This window comes from Myodes glareolus, chromosome 1, assembly GCF_982192425.1.
Source record: "Myodes glareolus chromosome 1, mMyoGla1.1, whole genome shotgun sequence".
Taxonomy (NCBI): domain Eukaryota; kingdom Metazoa; phylum Chordata; class Mammalia; order Rodentia; family Cricetidae; genus Myodes; species Myodes glareolus.
The window spans coordinates 445,001-464,023 of record NC_142026.1 but is presented as its reverse complement, the minus strand read 5'-3'; positions in this window follow the sequence as shown (position 1 = coordinate 464,023).

The window sequence follows — 19,023 nt, the reverse complement described above, 5'->3', positions numbered from 1 at the left end:
CCACCATGTGGTTTCTGGAAATTCTCTGCAGTTCTGATTGTTTTCATTGTTCTTCCTGCATGCCTGCATTTAGTGAGAGAGTGGGCATCACTCTTCCCTGCTTCTCTGCGTGTCTGTGCCTGTCACTTCCTGGATAGCCAGAGTGCCCGCCACCTATGCCTGCCTGAGATGTAGCCGGCAGCCTTGGCTGGGGCTGGGGGAAAGGGAGAGACTTTTTTTAAACTCTGTTTTAAAAAAAAAGAGTGTTCAGTGCATGCTTTTAATCCCTGCACTAGGGGCCAGAGGCAGATGGATCTCTGTGAGTCTGAGGCCAGTCTTGTCTACAAAGTGAGTTCCAGGGCATACAAGGATACACAAAGAAACCCTAGGTTGAAAAACCACAAATAAACTAACAGATAAACAGATAATAACAATAAAAATATTTGAGAGTTCAAATAATTGACTTCATCCACAATAAAAAATTATAGAAATCAAAATATCAAACGCACTTGAATGCATTGGCATAGGAGACCGCTTCCTAAATATAACCCCAGTAGCACAGACACCGAGAGAAACAAAATGAATACATGAGACCTCCTGACACTGAAAAGCTTCTGTAAAGCAAACGACATGGCCTACAAGGCAAAACGACGGCCTACACAATGGGAAAAGATCTTCACTAACCCCACATCAGACAGAGGTCTGGTCTCCACAATATACAAAGAACTCAAGAAATTGGTCATCTAAAGAACAAAGAATCCAATTGACAAAATGGAGTACAGACCTAAACAGAGAACTCTCAACAGAGGAATCTAAAATGGCTGACAGACACTGAAGAAAATGTTCAACATCCTTCATCATCAGAGAAATGTACATCAAAAGGAGTTTCTAGGACCAAGGAGACAGTTCCTAATGTCTCCTCTTTCCTTCCTTCCTTCCTTCCTTCCTTCCTTCCTTCCTTCCTTCCTTATTGATTTTTTTTTTGGTTGAACTTATATATATATATATATATATATATATATATATATATATATATATATATTTTTTATTTGAGATGTGGGCCTCTCTACAAAGCCTGGGAAATCACAGAGGTCCACCTGCCTCTGTCTCTTGGACGATAGAAAGAAAGGTGTGCACCACCACAACCCAGCTCAATGTTTAGTATCTCATTCTGTTAATTTCTTGTATATTTAATTTAATTTCACATTTTGTTCATCTCTCTTGGTCTGCACCAAGTGTTTCCCTGTGTGGGGTGGGGCATGGAAGGTGTCCTATTTCAAAACATTTTATTTTACTTTGATTTGAGACATTTTTTCCAGTTGTGTAGATCTTAGTTTAATTTCAAATTTTTAAAGAATTTTTAATGATTTATTTAACTCTATTTTACATGCAGTGGTACGAATGTGTTAGATCATCCAGAAACTGGCTTTACAATCACTTATGAGCTACTGCTATGTGTGCCCGGGGAACTGAACCCACTTCTTCAGAAAAAGCCACCGCACACACCGAACCATCTCTCCAGACCTTTAATTTCACAAATGTATTTGTGTGTCTCTGGCTGTGCCTGTGTGTGTGTGGGGGGGGGAATCACAATTCAAAACATTTTAGTGAAGGCCCTTTGCAGACAAGACAGGAAGATACAGGACACCATGCACCATATTTTCAAGGTCCATTTTGTTTTCTGTCTCCTAGCCTCTAGAGGACCATGATTTGAATTCAGTGTCTCCAGATTCTCCAACTTGTGACAATACACTATACATGCAAATAAAGATATCATAAACCTTTAGCTTCCTGTCTAGGGTGAGAGAGTTCAAAAAGAAGAAAAGAAAAACTGTGGAAGACAGACTGAGGGGAAAAAAATCAAGAAAAACAGAGAAGTTCCTGTGAGGAATGAGACAAAGTAGAGATCTAGAATGAGAGGGGGGGGAGGGAGAGAGAATTCCCTCAAACAAATGAAAACATACCCTTACAAGAACTCCTGGCACACAGTGAACTCAGTCCTTTGAGGAAATGTATAGGTCTCATTGCCCACCATTGGAAAAGAAATCTAGCTGGGTAATGGTGGCAGCGCCTTTCTTTATTCCCAGTTCTCAGTCCTCAGAGATCAGGGTGGCAGAGGCAGGCAAATCACTGTGAGTGTGAGGCTACCTTGTTGTGCAGTGTGAGTTTCAGGACAGATAAAGTGACACAGAGAAGAAACTCTATCTTAAAAAACTGTGTGTTTAGTTCAGGCCTTTAATTCTGGCACTAGGAGGCAGAGGCAGAGGCAGAGGCAGAGGCAGAGGCAGCTGGATCTCTGTAAGTCTGAGGCCAGCTTTGTCTACAAAGTGAGTTCCAGGGCAAACAAGGATACACAGGGAACCCCAATGTAGGAAAACGACGGATAAAAAACAAATAAACAGATAATAATAATAACAACAGCAACAAAAATATCTGAGCGCTCAATTAATTGACTTCACTCACAATTCAAAAATAATAAAATAAGAATTAAAAATAAAATCAAATGCACTTGAACGCATTGGCACAGGAAACCACTTTCTCAATACAACCCCAGTAACACAGACACTGAGAGAAATAAAATTAATACATGAGACCTCCTGACACTGAAAAGCTTCTGTAAAGCAAAGGACATGGCCAACAAGACAAAACGACGGCCTACAGAATGGGAAAAGATCTTCACTAACCCCACATCAGACAGAGGACTGATATCCAAAATACAGAATGAACTCAAGAAATTGGTCATCTAAAGAACAAATAATACAATTTATGAAATGGAGTACTACCTAAACAGAGAACTCTCAACAGAGGAATCTAAAATAGCTGAAAGCCACTTAAATGTTGGGTCGGGGGTGGGGGTGGGTCATGCAACGATGGGAACACCACAAAGTCTAATAAACCAGAAGCAAACTTTATTCCAGAAACCAGATCCTAGGAAAACCAGAAGCAAATTTAAAAATAAAAAAAAAAAACAAATAAGCACTGTGGGGCACAAAAGCTTATCAGTTAGCTGAGACCACAGGCAGAGTTTGGCCTTCTGACACTGTGGCAAAAGGCTGGTTTCTGAAACCAATTTTTATAGTAGTATAGTGAGTGTGTGTGTGTGTGTGTGTGTGTGTGTGTGTGTGTGTGTGTAATATATATATTACATCATGCATTAGCTCTGAATAAAGGAATTTTTACGATCTGGCCCTGACCTGTGGGTCAGTCAATATTAGACTCTAAGGAGGGGGAGTGAGTTTTAACATCAATAGGTAACTAGACAGCTCTCATGAAATATGTTTCAGAGTAGATTTCTTCACCAAATACATCATAGTCCTGTATAAGACCATGCCATAGCATGGTTTTTATTTCATTTTTTTTAAAAAAAGGTCTCATTGCCCACCATTGGAAAAAAATCCAGCTGGGTAACGGTGGCAACACATTTCTTTATTTTATTTCTTTAATTCCAGCACTAGGAGGCAGAGGTAGAGGCAGGGGCAGCTGGATCTCTGTGAGTCTGAGGCCAGCCTTGTCTACAAAGTGAGTTCCAGGGCAAACAAGGATACACAGGGAACCCCTATATAGAAAAACCACAAATAAACTAATAATAATAATAATCTAAGAGCTCAATTCATTAACTTCAACCCCAATTCAAAAAATAAAAAATAAAGCAAAGAGTGTGTCTGATCGATCACAATCAGTGAAAGGACTATGTGGGCCAAGGGGCTGCCACAATTAAGGGAGGAACTGGGTGGGAGGAGGGAGGCAACAAGGGCTTTTCCCTGCCACCTAATCTCCTTTCAAAGACTTTTCACCATGGCAACCATTTGCTTGCTTGCTTGGGGTTCCTTTCCAGTTGTTGGGTTTGTCCAACCCCACCCCCACTTCTCAAACTAAATGCGGAGTTGGAGAAAATTAAAACAGTCATGGAAAAATTCCCACTTGGATACCTGGTCCTGCCCTTGTCCTTGCAAAAACAACAATAACGAGAACCAGAATATGCATATCTAAACAGACCAGTCAAGTTGTAGCCTCACCCTTGACTGGTTTAGGAAGGGCTGGTGACCTTGAACTTTTGAAATGAGTCTGTAAAATTTGGAGTCCCATGCCTGCCAGGTGCCCTCAGGGGACAGGCGTGGAGGCCAGGGCCCCTGCCATGGGAGATCTGCTAGATCAGCTACAGGCTCTTATGGTTCCTGGGCCTGCTTAGAGAAAGACATGAGATGCAGAGAACATTAAAACAGTCATGAAATACTATGAAAAATTCCCACTTGGCCATCATTTTCAGGAATATTGACACAGTGAATTGTTTGTCTGGAGCAATTTCACTTTAGACAGAAAGCAATAAAAAATGTCATTTTATTCTCAGACCCTTTACAGATCCTGAGGAATGTGGTGCCGGGGTCACAGCAGACATGGCAGAGGATGTCACTAGGCCAGGGCTCCCTTCTCAACCACCAACCAGGCCCCCTGCACTGCCTTCCTTTGTTCTTTTGTTTCTTCATTTTTTTTCTATCTTCTGTCTTTCTTTCTTTCCTTTCTCGTTCTTTTTTTTTTCTTTATTCTCTTATTTCAACATGTATACATTTTTGTTATTTGGTACAGGGTCTTTTCTACACAACTGGGCTCCAATTCAAGGAGGGCCACCTGCCTCTGTCTCTTAGATGTTAGGATAAAAGGTGTGCACCACAACAACCCAGCTTTGTTTCTAGTATGTTGTTCTATTAATTTCTTGTACATGTAGTTTAATTTCAATTTTTTTGTTTCGTTTTTTGAGATGGGGTTTCCCTGCATAACAGTCCTAGCTGTTCTTGGAACTAGCTCCTTTCTTGAAGCCCTGGCTGGCCTCTAACTCCCAGGGATTCACCTGCCTCTGCCTCCTGTGTGCTGGGAATAAAGGCGTGCGACACCACTGCCCGGCCAATTTCAAATTCTATTTAAATCTCTTGATGTGCCTCCTGTATATGGGGGAGACAGGGAAGAAGTCACATTTTAAAACATCTTCATAACTCTACTTAGCACTGCACTCTTTTACATTTTATTTTACTTTTAATTGAGAGAGTGCTTCCAGCTGTGTGGGACTTAATTTAACTTAATTTAAAAGTTTATCTATGTGTCTGTGGGTGTGCCTGTGCCTGGGTTTTTGTTTGGCTTGTGTTTGGTTTGTGTGGTGTGTGTGTGTGTGTGTGTGTGTGTGTGTGTGTGTGTGTGTGTGTGTAAAGGTGGGGTGGCTTTTGACCTGACCAGATGAAGGCATTCAAAAGCACTGGCTCCATATCTGCCAGAGGCAGGATCTCTGGGAGGTTTAGGCCAGCCTGGTCTTCAAGAAAAGAGCTAGTTTCAAAAATAGTCTCCAAAGCAACAGAGAAACCCTGTCCTGTAAAGCAAAACACAAAACCAAACAAAAAATAAATAAAATGAGGGGAGATGGAGAGATGGCTCAAAGGTCCTGAGTTCAATTCCCAGGAACCACATGGTGGCTCACAACTATCTGTAATGAGGTCTGGTTTCCTCTTTTGGTCTGCAGGCGTCCACACAGACAGAATATTCTATACATAACAAACAAACAAACAAATAAATAAATAAATGAGAGGGAGAGGGAGAGGGAGAGGGAGAGGGAGAGAGAGAGAGAGAGAGAAAGAGAGAGAGAGAGAGAGAGAGAGAGAAGAAATGTGGATATACAGATAGGTAACAAGAACAAAAACAGAATGTCACCAAGAAGATAACTTGGTCTATTATGTGAATTCCAGGACAGCTAGGGAACTGAGAAACCATGCCTCAAAAAATAATAAAAGATGAAAAGAAAAAAACATAAAGAGAGAGAGAGAGAGAGAGAGAAAAGAAAAGAAAAGAAAAGAAAAGAAAAAAGACAGTTTTTTTTCTTTTCTCTTTTTTAATGCCAGTTTTAGTTTTTCTTATAAGATTGTATTTGCAGCAGCAGTGTTCAGAAGGAAGTCCTGGACCATATAGTGAAATAGTTTGTCTGAAGCATAAATAAAAAGACAGGTCCTGTCTCAAAAAAATCCAGTTAAAATGTGAAATAAAACAAAGAAGGGGCTTTTTGTTTTGTTTTGTTTTTTCTGAGAAACCCGAAAATGACTGAATTCAACAATCTTCCAACTTCAGCAAGAAGGTAGTGTTTCCCAGCTCCAACAAGAGAGCAGCAAATAGGCATTTCTAGGCCCTGTCAACAGAAGAGGGCACTAGATTCCCACCATGTGGTTTCTGGAAATTGTTTATGGGGCAGCTTTTGAACTCAACAAGATGAAAGCATTCAAAGGGAAGGGTTCCATGTCTGGAAGAGGCAGGTGGATCTCTGTGATTTTGAGGCCAGCCTCAAACTAGTTCCAAAGACAGGCTCCAAAGCAACAAAGAAACCCTGCCTCGGCTCTAAAATCAAAACAAAAACACAAGCAAAAATAAATAAGTCATAAATTAAATGAGAGAGAGAGAGAGAGAGGAGAGAGAGAGCAGCCTGGCTTATATAGTGAGTTAAAAGTATTATACAGAGAAACCCTGCACCAAAAATACTTTAATTTTTTATTTATTATTTTCTTTTTCTATTTCATTTTATTTTTTTCTAAAATTACAGCAGTAGCAGCAGCAGCAGCAGGATATTTTGGGTAGCTGACTACTTTCATGGAAGTCTTCAGAAAGAAGTCCTGGGCCGTGTAGTGAGATAGATTGTCTGGAACACAAATAAAAAGCCAATTCCTGTGTCAAAAAAGCAACAACAACAAAAAATCAAGTTACAATGTGAAATAATAAAATAAAGGGTTTTTTTTTGTTTTGTTTTTTTATTTTTTTCTTGCAATCTAACCTGAAAATGAGTGAATTCAAGTCAACAACTTTCAATTTCCCAACTCCAACAAGAATGTTTACAGGAAAGGCAGCAGATATTCACATCAAAGAAGTCCAGTGGAGCTGTAGCCACACCCTTTAATGTTTGTGTCACAAGGACACGGAGTTAGAAAAGGATCTTGATCTTGAACATGAGATCTGAAAACTCAAAACAGCAATCAAACACCAACCAAGTAGGAAGAAATGACACAGAGGCAGTAAGATGTCAGTGAGTTCAAGGCCAGCCTCATCTTGCAAGGACTTTCCAGCACTGTTACATAGAAAAAGCCTGCCTCACAAAACAAAACGCACGCACGCACACACACACACACACACACACACACACACACACACACGAGAATTAGGAAAGTGTTCCTGAAAGACCACAAACCTTCTAGATGACACTTAATAACAATCAAAGGTGAAATATAAAATGGAGAGAAATTCTTTGATGAAATCCAACCTGCTTTCTTGGTCAAAGCTGTACAGCCAATAGAACTAGAGGGAGCATGTGTCCCTCTCTCAATTAAAAAAAAATGGCTAGAATCTCACATGATCGTAAAAGATGAAAATCTTACGGCAGACATCATCCAACCTCAAGTGAGACAAACTTGAAACAATGCAACAGGAGACAGACAGTTGCCCAATGAACTCTGGCTATTCTCCTGGGGAAGTTTTGCCCCTGCCTGAGGACTTTAGAACAACTAAAATCCCTCTTATCCTTGTTTTGTTTTTCCTTCGTTTCCCCCCCCCCCAACCTCAGAGGACACCTGGATATTTGAAAGGATTTGGTTTTATTTCATTTAAGTAGAAGGTTCCTCGGACATAACTCTGAAAACACTAAAACGGAATAGCCAGTTTCTATTCAGTTCAGTTCAGTTTTCTATCAAAACCTCCTGCCTGGCATGTCTCTGTCTTTGTTGAGTTCCTGTTCTCACAGCAGACAAGAAACAGCTGGCAGTGGCAGCCATCCATAACTCTAATTTCAGCAGAACCTCCCTTACCCCATCTTGTTTCTCTGTTCTGTCCTCAAATGTGTGGGGTCTCTGAGCGGGCACCGACTTGCCACACACATCCTTCCTTTCCTTTAAGGTGGGGCACAGAAGAGGTTAACTGAGGTACTTTAGCTCTTTGGCTTTTCTAGCAGATCAGAGTCCAGCAGACAGGAATCTAGTCGAGTCGGTATGTCAAAGTTCACACTGACACTAACAGCTGTAACTTGAGCACAATTTGTGATCCACATGAAATCCGCAAATCTGAGGCACTCAAACTTGCTCAGGCTCGGTATCTGAACATACAGATGTTTGCAATGATTCCTGGCTTCGGGTTTTTGTTTGTTTGTTTTTTGTTTTGTTTTTCTACGAGACAGGGTTTCCCTGTAGCTGAAGTTTAATGGTCTGGTGTTTTGAAACATCCTCCCTACTTCTATTTTTGTGACTGACTGCTTCAAAGTACTTCTCCATTTCTTTATCCCTAAGGGAAAAGAAATATAATCACTAAATACATCTTTAAAAAAAAAACACTCTTCCTTGAATTATATTTAAAAAAAAAGAATAATCCTTGACAGAACAAGAATACAAAATCCTTATCAAACCACTTGAAGATTCAGTTGGACAGAAAACGTGTTGTTCTGGACTGAAGCTCTGAGGTCCCATCTTGTGAATAGACTGTTTAGGACCAACTTGAAGACATCTGGAAAGAAGCTGTGTAATGACATTCCTCCTAAGACTCACTTGTAAGTTTTAGCACTTTGTAGATAATACACCTTTAAGCATAAGGGTACCTACCCATTTTCTCATTCAAGTAATGGTCTCATCATTCAGTGATTTCTCCTCTCTTTTTCCTTTGGGAAGTGGCGTGATTAGATCAGGAAAAAAAATACTCTGTAAGCTACAGCACTGAAAACAGCCTGGTACTGGCCTAAGAACAGACAGGAGGCCCAACGGAACCGAACAGAAGACCCGGATTATCAATCCACACATCTTCGTACACCTGATCTTTGATAAAGAAGCAAAAAGTATCAAATGGAAAAAAGAGAGCATATTTAACGAGTGGTGCTGGCATAACTGGATATCAACACGTAGAAAAATGAAAATGAACTCCATGCACAAAACTCGAGTCCACATGGATCAAAGACCTCAACCTAAAGCCAGCCACACTGAACCTTATAGAAGAGAAAGTGGGAAGTGCACTTGAACGCCTTGGCACAGGGAACCACTTCCTAAATATAACCCCAGCAGCGTGGACACTGAGAGAAACAATTAATAAATGGGACCACCTAAAACTGAAAGACTTGTGAAAAACAAGAGACACGGCCAACAAGACAAAACGGCGGCCTATGGAATGGGAAAAGATCTTCACTAACCCCACTTCAGTAACCCCGGAAGTCTGATCTCCAAAATACACAAAGAAATCAAGAAATCAAACACCAACAGATCACATAATCCAGTAAAAAAAAAAAATGGAGTACAGACCTAAACAGAAAACTCTCAACAGAGGAATCTAAAATGGCTGAAAGACACTTAAGGAAACGTTCAAGATCCTTAGTCATCAGAGAAATGCAAATCAAAACAACTCTGAGAGTCCATCTGATACCTGTAAGAATGGCCAAAATCAAAAACACTGATGACAACTTATGCTGGAGAGGTTGGGAGGAAAAGGGAACACTCCTGCATTGCCGGTGGGAATGCAAGCTGGTACAAACCCTTTGGATGTCAGTGTGGTGATTTCTCAGAAAAGTAGGAAACAACCTTCCTCGAAGACCCAGGAATACCACTTTTGGGTCTATGTCCAAAGGATGCTCAATCGCGTCACAAGGACATGTGCTCAACTATGTTCACAGCAGCTTTGTTTGTCATAGCCAGAACCTGGAAACAACCTAAATGCCCTTCGATCGATCGAAGAATGGATAAGAAAAATGTGGTCCATTGACACAATGGAGTACTACACCACAGAAAAAAAATAACGACATCTTGAATTTTGCAGGAAAATGAATGGAACTAGAAAACATTATTTTGAGTGAGGCAACCCAGACAGACTCAGAAAGACAATGATCCATGATTCATAGGTGGTTTTTAAACATAAATCAAAGAAAACCAGCCTACAAACCACAACCCAAGAGAACTTCGACAACCATGCGGACACTAAGCGAGACTTACATAGATCTAATCTACATGGGAAGTAGAAAGTAGAAAAAGACAAGATCTCCTGAGTAAAGTGGGAGCATGGGGACCTTGGGGGAGGGTTGAGGGGGGAGGGGCGAGGCAGGGAGGGGAGCAGAGAAAGATGTAGAGCTCAATAAATCTCAATAAAAAAAATACTCGGTAGACTGTGACTATATAGAGTTCCCGGAACAAGACGCTGTTAGAACTGATGTGCTCAGATCATCTGTGTGGGGCTATGATTTATAAACTTAACATTTTAGCTTCTTAGTTGTTGTATGAGGTGACTACAGATTCAATAAAACCCAATTTGGATCCATCCTACTGGCGTAGACCAGAGTTTCCCAATGACCAGACTGCAATTCTAGGCAATAACGTCGGCATGATGGGAGTCAGCATGGAGGAGTTGGGGGGGAGGGGTGATTAAAAGTTTGGGACTAAACTTTTAATCGCCCCTTTAATTTTAATCAATTAAAGGTGGCGCACGCCTTTAATCCCAGCACTCGGGAGGCAGAGGCAGGTGGATCTTTGTGAGTTCGAGGCCAGCCTGGTCTACAAGAGCTAGTTCCAGGACAGGCTCCAAAGCCACAGAGAAACCCTGTCTCGAAAAATAAAAAATAAAAAAATTAAAAAAAAATAAAAAAAACAAAAAAAAATAGTTTGGGACTCTTGGGTAAACTGAAGACTCATTTGGGCACCAGAAACCTTAACAGATAATCTCACACATTTGAGCCACATACTTCCCTTAAAGTAGGTGGGTAGGTTGTTTCCCCTACCTACTTGGGTTAGGGTCTGTCTGGGAATCCGTGATCAAGGAAAGCCAATGCAAAATCCCCAGGGCAGGGTTTGAAACCACAGAGAGAGGACGGCGTGTCGCTTACTGTTCTGCTCAGCCAGCTTTCCTCTAAGGCCCAAGCTCACATGCCCAGGGATGGCACTACTTAACTACCTCCTAAATCAATCGGCAAACATGCTAGTGTCAGTGGTGTCACGTTCAGAGTATGATTTGGCTTTCGAGTATGATTTCTTTCTTGGTTCTGTCGCCAGAAATCCTGCTTCTCTGACCCCCAGAGACACAGCCAATAAACCCTCTTGCTTTGAAAGCCAAAGGATGAATCTAGATGCTGCTGTTGTTGACGACGAAGACCAAAGAGAAGTTATCCCAGTTCCTCCCTTTTTTTTTTTCCCACCACAGGCTACACGGAATAAGCAATACTCTTGGAAGCAGGTGTGTGTGGACCATCCCGGCCCAGTAAGAAAGAGGCTCAGCTGCACCGCCGAGCCTGGCACTCTCTGACAAACAACAGCTAAAGCTTTAACTCAGGAAACAGATGTATGTTCTGGCCTAAGACCCTTTGCTGGGCCCTAAGGGAGACTGACATGCCTCAGTCGATAAGAGTTCTTGTTGCTACCTCAGGTAGATCACAACTTCCTGTCACTCTAGCTCCAGTGGATCTGCTACTCTCTTCTGTCCTCCTCAGAACATGTACACACATACCACAATTTTTATAGACACACTCTTATACTAAAATAACAAGAATCTTCACCCGTTAAATCATTTAAGTAAAATCTCCACTGTAGGGAAAAAAAGAAAAACAGAAATATAAGCGTCATGGTTTTAAGGTTTTAGAATGTGTTTTAAAAATTGGAATATTCTGCTCCAATCAGCGGTTGATTAAAAATGAGACTGCATCATAAGAAAGTAGACTGGAGAAAGTTAATTCAGAAGTGCTGCATCTCCAGAGTGGCAGGGGCATCAGAGCTACTGTGCTTTTACATAGAGTGAATGCAAGGGATGATGGATGCACTTGTGTGTTCCTAACAATAGAGAATGCGTCGTAAGGATTTCATTTTAAAGTTGACCGCTTTAGAATGAGACTTAATGAGAAGCTAGCATGCCATCTTCTCAAAAATAACTCACCATTCTCCTTATCCTCTATCTCATCCCAACACAGTCTCCACCAGCATTAGACTACCTAACTTAATGACCTCCAACCCTGTAGGATGTTTTGGGTGAAGTTTTGTCTGAGTTTTTTTTTTAAAAAAAAAAAATTGTCGGGCACTCCACTTGTGAGTTTGAGGCCAGCCTGGTCTCCAAGAGCTAGTTCCAGGACAGGCACCAAAAGCTACAGAACAACCCTGTCTCGAAAATCAAAAAAAAAAAGTGTGTGCTGTTCTAGTAAATGCCCTTTCCCTCTGAGCACGGCCCCTCCACACAGCTCTGACGATGCGGGAAGATGCAGAGAGCCCAGCTGGTAGGTACCTCAGCCTGATATGGCTACCTCCGTGCATTTGCAGCAGCTGTTCTGGGGCTGAGGGGTAGCTATTCATCTCTTGCCACTCAGAGTCAAATTCCCTTCAGTTTAGCCTTCCCTAGGTGCTTGTTCACTTCAGAGGACTCAACCCTCATCCTCCGTATCATCCTGGCCTAATTTTTCAGATGACTGAGTATGAATATCCGTTCAGGAGAAGAAGGTCCATTCATGAAAAAAGTGTGTGTTCAGCCAACTCCCCATGGGTGGAGGGAGTAGTGAAAAGATTTTAATGAAGCAGAGAGAGAGAGAGAGAGAGAGAGAGAGAGAGAGAGAGAAATTTCTGGTTTTGGAAAGAGGAGATACTGAATGGCTTCCTCTGTGTCACAGTTCAGACTCCTGGAAAGGAAACCTCAGCTTGCACTCAGTCAGTTCAGGGAGAAATAGTTGCAAGGAGATAAAAAGCCCATGCCTCATGACATCAGCAGTCCCTTCTCTGGAAATTCTACCGTATCCCGGGGAGCTCTCAGAATCTTGTGATGTCACTTGTGTCCTAGAAACGCCAACGGCCCTCAAGACATACTCTTTCAGTGCCTGTAAGACTCCTCGCTTCTAGACATGTCGTCTAGACTGATGAGTCTACTTGGGAGAGAGAATGGAGATCATGAGGAGGCCAGAGTGAGGGAAGAAGAAAGCTGGCCCCAGATCTCACAGGGAACCATGGAGAAATCAGTGGTCCTGGGAAGAGAAAGTGAGTTAGTTAGTTCCCCACTAGCAGGGACTAGAGAGATTGCTGGATGTGATGGCCTTGAGCCTTCCAGGGCTAGGGTTCAGGAACTGGGGGGGGGCACTTTCTGGGATGTTTCTCTGCGTCCCTAAAGGGCCAACGCACATCAAAGATGCATGATAGTTGATTTGACAAAGTCAGGAATTGACAAGCATGTAGCCTTTTGCTGGAGACGCTCTTCATTCACACTGAATGTGGAAGGGATCAGTGAGATTTCAATACCGGCACTGCACATCACCCCCCACCCCCAGCTCCTTTTTGTTGTGTACCAGTCGTAATAGGAAAAGGGGAGTCGTGCTCCGCCAAAGCCTGATTTTACCACGCTTTATATCACAGCCATTATTAGCAGGGTTGAAGCATCCACGTAAGGTTTCTGGCATCCCAGTTATGAATGACACCCTGGTCTCCAGTTCAGTCTGAGAGCTCTTTAGAGACAATGGATGAGAGAGTGGGACGAGATTGCAATTTTTTTTCTTGCTTCTTCTTTTCTCTTTTTCCTTTCTTTTCTTTTTCTGTGTTGTTTTGTTTTGTTTTTGAAGAAAGGGTTTCTCTGTGTATCCTGGGCTGTCCTAAAACTCACTCTGTAAATCATGCTATCTTTGAACTCACAGAGATCTGTCTGCCTCTGCCTCCCTGAGTGCTGGGATGAAAGGCATGCACCCACCACCACACACCACAGCCCGGCTGAGACTGCAATTTCTGTGAGTGGATTTCATATCTGTGAGTGGTTTTCATATCTGTGAGTTTAAGGAAAGCCCTTCATCCTTCCTTAAACTTGAGTGCAGGAATAATCCATCTCTCACTCTTCATGGGAGTGAGTGTCTGCTCTTGTATTGAGGGCTCCCCTGGGTGAACCCCAGTTCTCAGCATCTCTAGCCCAACCTGTCACACGTTGATCACACATTTGAAAACTTGGGAGTAATTTTCATCAACTATGGGACTCACTTTGTTCTGACAGGACACACACTCACAATCTCTCATCACACACACATAGTGTAACAACTTTGTGGTTCCTCCATCATGTGCTTATTGTTGTCAGGAAACTGAAAGCCCACCAGCCAGCCTGCACCATCTTTCCTTGTTTCTCGGTTTGTTTATATATTCTCTCTCTCTCTCTGTTTATTTAAAAAAATATTTATTTTTATCTTATGTGCATTTGTGTTTTGATCATGGCTCTCAGGTCCCCGGAACTGAGATTACAGACAGCTGTGAGCTGCCATGTGGATGTGGATACTGGGAATTGAACCCAGGTCCTCTGGAAGAGCAGTCAGTGTTTAACCAGGAAACTATCTCTGCAGCCCGACATGGAGCGTCTCTCTACATAGTCCTGCCTGGAAAACATGACCTTCAGAGTTCACAGAGTTCACTTTGCCCCCTGAGTAAAGGTGTTGTGCTTTCTTTTAATGTATAGTTTGTTTTGTGTGTGTGTGTGTGTGTGTGTGTGTGTGTGTGAGAGAGAGAGAGAGAGAGAGAGAGAGAGAGAGAGAGAGAGAGAGAAAGTTCCATTATGAAATCAAAACTCAATCAACAACAGTGAACTTTTTATTTATTGTTTGTTTGTTCATAGTTTATTTATTTATTGACAGTCAGTCCAGAATGATCCTTGCGAAAAGATATCCATCATGACTGACTTTCCCTTTCAGGAGGGAGCTTTCTGGTAAACTATGAAGCCACAGTTTCTAGTGCCTGCTTCCCACAAGTCCTTTTCCCAAGGTCAGGCATTCTCTTTTGAGGAACTCTCAGGTCCTGACATTAACATATGACCGGCGGCTATTGTCAAGGCCAACGCTGTGGCTACACTTACTCCTCAGCCCCTCCCTGACCTGACCTGAGAAGCCACACCCCATGCCAGTTCACAGGCCTCCCTCTCTTCATCTAAGTAACTAAACAGCATAAAATGTGGAATCTCTTCTCAATAAAATGCTGCTGGCAGCCATAAGATGAATTCCTTCTCAGATCTTGTCCTTACAACCTCTTCGGGTCACCCACCCAAAGCAGGAGTCAGGAGGTCGCTGTCCAGCAGGGTCGACTTCTTTCCAAGTTGCAGTCAGTCTGATCTCTGGGCAAAGAGAAAAGAAAGCAATTGCTTTCTACTGGAACAGTTTTAATAGTATTCTAATGACAGTCTGATCTCTGGGCAAAGAGAAAAGAAAGCAATTGCTTTCTACTGGAACAGTTTTAATGGTATTCTAATGAATTAATAGTCAGCTATTCCCAGCCTTATTTACCATTGGATGACCAGCAGGCGCCTTCCTCTCACCACACTAGCTCCCTTGTTGTCTCCTGGCCCCATCTGTACATGTCACGCACAGAAGGGGAAATAAATAGATGAGCAAACAAGTAGATTTCTTGAAAGAGTAAGGAACTGGAGCTGGAGAGATGGCTCAGAGGTTAAGAGCTTCTGAGTTTGATCTGGTGATCTCTTCTGGCCTGCAAACATATATACAGAATAACTAATTAGATAGATAGATAGATAGATAGACAGACAGACAGACAGCTAAATGGATGAATGAATGAGTGAATACATAAATAAAAAATGAAACAATTCACAGAATTAACCTGTCATAACAATTCGCAAAACCTCTCCAACACCCGGAAGTTGTTACATGACTCGTGGAAGGTCTGTGATAAGAAATCTTTGTGTGTGCCCCAAATTTGAAGATATTGGCTATCCTGTAAATAGATCCCTCGTTTCGGTCAATTCTGTCTGTCTGTCCACCCTGGGGGAGTATTTTGTGACGTTCACGCAGAAAGGCAGGGGAATTGCGAGTGATGTAGCACTTTCGTTCTCAGTCATTAGATGTGACTTTGCAGTAGTCCTTGGACCTTAAAGAGGTTGCTGCTGTGTGTGTTCCTTTGCACCTAATGAAATAGTGTGGCAGTTACCTACCTACTCGTTCAGTACAAATAGTCTATATTGTCAACTGACTACACGATGGCAGTGCCTGGGATTCTCTGTAGCGAATCCCTTAGGCAAATGCAGTTCAGACTTGCTCAGTACTACCAAGTTTGAAACAGGTCATGAGGGAAGCTCTCCCAGCATGAGACAAGTTGGGCAACAGAAACCTTAACAGATGATCTCATGCATTGAGCCAAATACTTCCCTCGTTAAAGTAGGTAGGTAGGTTGTCTCCCCCATCCCCAATTCTGTTTCGGGATTAAGGTCTGTCTGAGAATCCACGATCAAGGAAAGCCAATGCAAAATCCCCAGGACAGGGTTTGAAACCACAGAGAGAGGACGGCGTGTCGCTTACTGTTCTGCTCAGCCAGCTTTCCTCTATGGCCCAAGCTCACATGCCCAGGGATGGCACTACTTACCACCTTCCAGAGGAGTGAAACCTCCTAAATCAGTTAGCCACATGCTAGTGTCAGCGGAGTCACGTCCGGAGTATGATTTGGCTTTCGAGTATGACTTCTTCCTTGGTTCTGTCACCCGAAATCCTACTGCTCTGACCCCCAGAGACACAGCCAATAAACCCTCTTGCTTTGAAAGCCAGAGGGTGAATCTAGATGCTGCTGTTGTTGACAATGAAGACCAAAGGGAAGTCATCCCAGTTCCTCCCGTTTTTTTCCCACCACAGGCTACACGGAATAAGCAATACTCTTGGAAGCAGGTGTGGACCATCCCGGCCCAGTAAGAAAAAGGCTCAGCTGCACCGCAGAGCCTGGCACTCTCAGACAAACAACAGCTAAAGCTTTAACTCAGGAAACAGATGTATGTTCTGGCCTAAGACCCTTTACTGGGCCCTAAGGGAGACTGGCATGCCTCAGTCGATAAGAGTTCTTGTTCCTTCCTTCACTCCCTAGCAGCTAGCTACCTCAGGTACACTCTTCTACTAAAATCTATACAAGAATCTTCACCTGTTACATCATTTAAGTAAAATGACCACTTGTAGGGAAAAAAGAAAGCCAGAAATATAAGCGTCATGGTTTTAAGGTTTTAAAATGTGTTTTAAAAATTGTAAAATTCTGCTCCAATCAGCGGTTGTTCTAAATATTGATTAAAAATGAGACTGCATCATAATGAAGTAGACTGTGGAAAGTTACTTCAGAAGTGTTGCATCCCCAGAGTGACAGGGGCATCAGAGCTGCCGTGCTATCTATCTATCTATCTATCTATCTATCTATCTATCTATCTATCTATTTATTGCGTATACAACAGTCTGCTTCCATGCATGCCCACAGAGCAGAAAAGGGCACCAGATCTCTTTCTTTCTTTCTTTCTTTCTTTCTTTCTTTCTTTCTTTCTTTCTTTCTTTCTTCCTTCCTTTCTGGAAGAGCAGCCAGGGCTCCTGACCTCTCAGCCATCTCTCCAGTCCCACTGCTGTGCCTTTACAGATGGCAAAAACAAGGAATGATGCACTGTGTGTTCCTAACAATAGAGAATGCATTGTAAGGATTTCATTTTAAAGTTGACCGCTTTAGAATGAGACTTAATGAGGAGCTAGCACGGAATCCTCTCAAAAATAATTCACCATCCACCTTATCTCAGCCCAACACAGTCCCCACCAGCATTAGACTAACTAACTTAATGACCTCCAACCCTGTAGGATGTTTTGGGTCAAGTTTTGTCTGAGTTTTTTTTTTAAAAAAAATTGCCAGGCGGTGGTGGCTCACACCTTGAATCCCAGCACTCCACTTGTGAGTTTGAGGCCAGCCTGATCTCCAAGAGCTAGTTCCAGGACAGGCACCAAAAGCTACAGAGCAACCCTGTCTCGAAAATCAAAAAAAAAAAAATGTGTGCTGTTCTAGAAAACGCCCTTTCCCTCTGAACACGGCCACTCCACACAGCTCTGACGCTGCGGGAAGATGCGGAGAGCCCAGTTGGTCCCTCAGCCTGATATGTCTGCCTCCTCCGTGCATTTGCAGCAGCTCTTCTGAAGCTGAGGGGCAGCTATACATCTCTTGCCACTCAGAGTCAAATTCCCTTCAGTTTAGCCTTCCCTAGGTGCTTGTTCACTTCAGAGGACTCAGCCCTCATCCTCCGTATCATCCTGGCCTAATTTTTCAGATGACTGAGTATGAATATCCGTTCAGGAGAAGAAGGTCCATTCATGAAAAAAGTGTGCGTTCAACTAACTCCCCATGGGTGGAGGGAGTCGTGAAAAGACTTTCATGAAGCAGAGAGAGAGAGAAATTTCTGGTTTTGGAAAGAGGAGATACTGAATGGCTTCCTCTGTGTCACGGGACAGACTCCTGGAAAGCAAACCTCAGCTTGCACTCAGTCAGTTCAGGGAGAAATAGTTGCAAGGAGGTAAAGTCCCATGCCTCATGACATCAGCAGTCCCTTCTCTGGAAATTCTACCGTATCCCGGAGAGCTCTCAGAATCTTGTGATGTCACTTGTGTCCTAGAAACGCCAACGGCCCTCAAGACATACTCTTTCAGTACCTGTAAGACTCCTCGCCTCTAGACATGTCATCTAGACTGATGAGTCTACTTGGGAGAGAGAACGGAGATCGTGAGGAGGCCAGAGTGAGGAAGAAGAAAGCTGGCCCCAGATCTCACAGGGAACCATGGAGAAATCAGTGGTCCTGGGAAGACAAAGTGAGTTAGTTCCCCACTAGCAGGGACTAGAGAGATTGCTGGATGTGATGGCCTTGAGCCTTCCATGGCTAGGGTTCAGGAACTGGGAGGGGGGCAGTTTCTGGGATGTTTCTCTGCGTCCCTAAAGGGCCAACGCACATCCAAGATGCACGGTAGTTGATTGTACAAAGTCAGGAATTGACAAGCATGTAGCCTTTTGCTAGAGATGCTCTTCATTCACGCTGAGTGCCGAAGGGGTCAGTGAGATTTCAATACCAGCGCTGCTTATCGCCCCCCCCCCACTCCTTTTTGTTGTGTACCAGTCATACTAGAAAAAGGGAGAGTGAGTCGTGCTCCGCCAAAGCCTGATTTTACCATGCTTTCTATCACAGCCATTAGCAGGGTTGAGGCATCAACCTAAGGTTTCTGGCTTTCCAGTTATGAATGACACCCTGGTCTCCGGGTCCAACCTGAGAACTATTTAGAGACAGTGGGTGAGA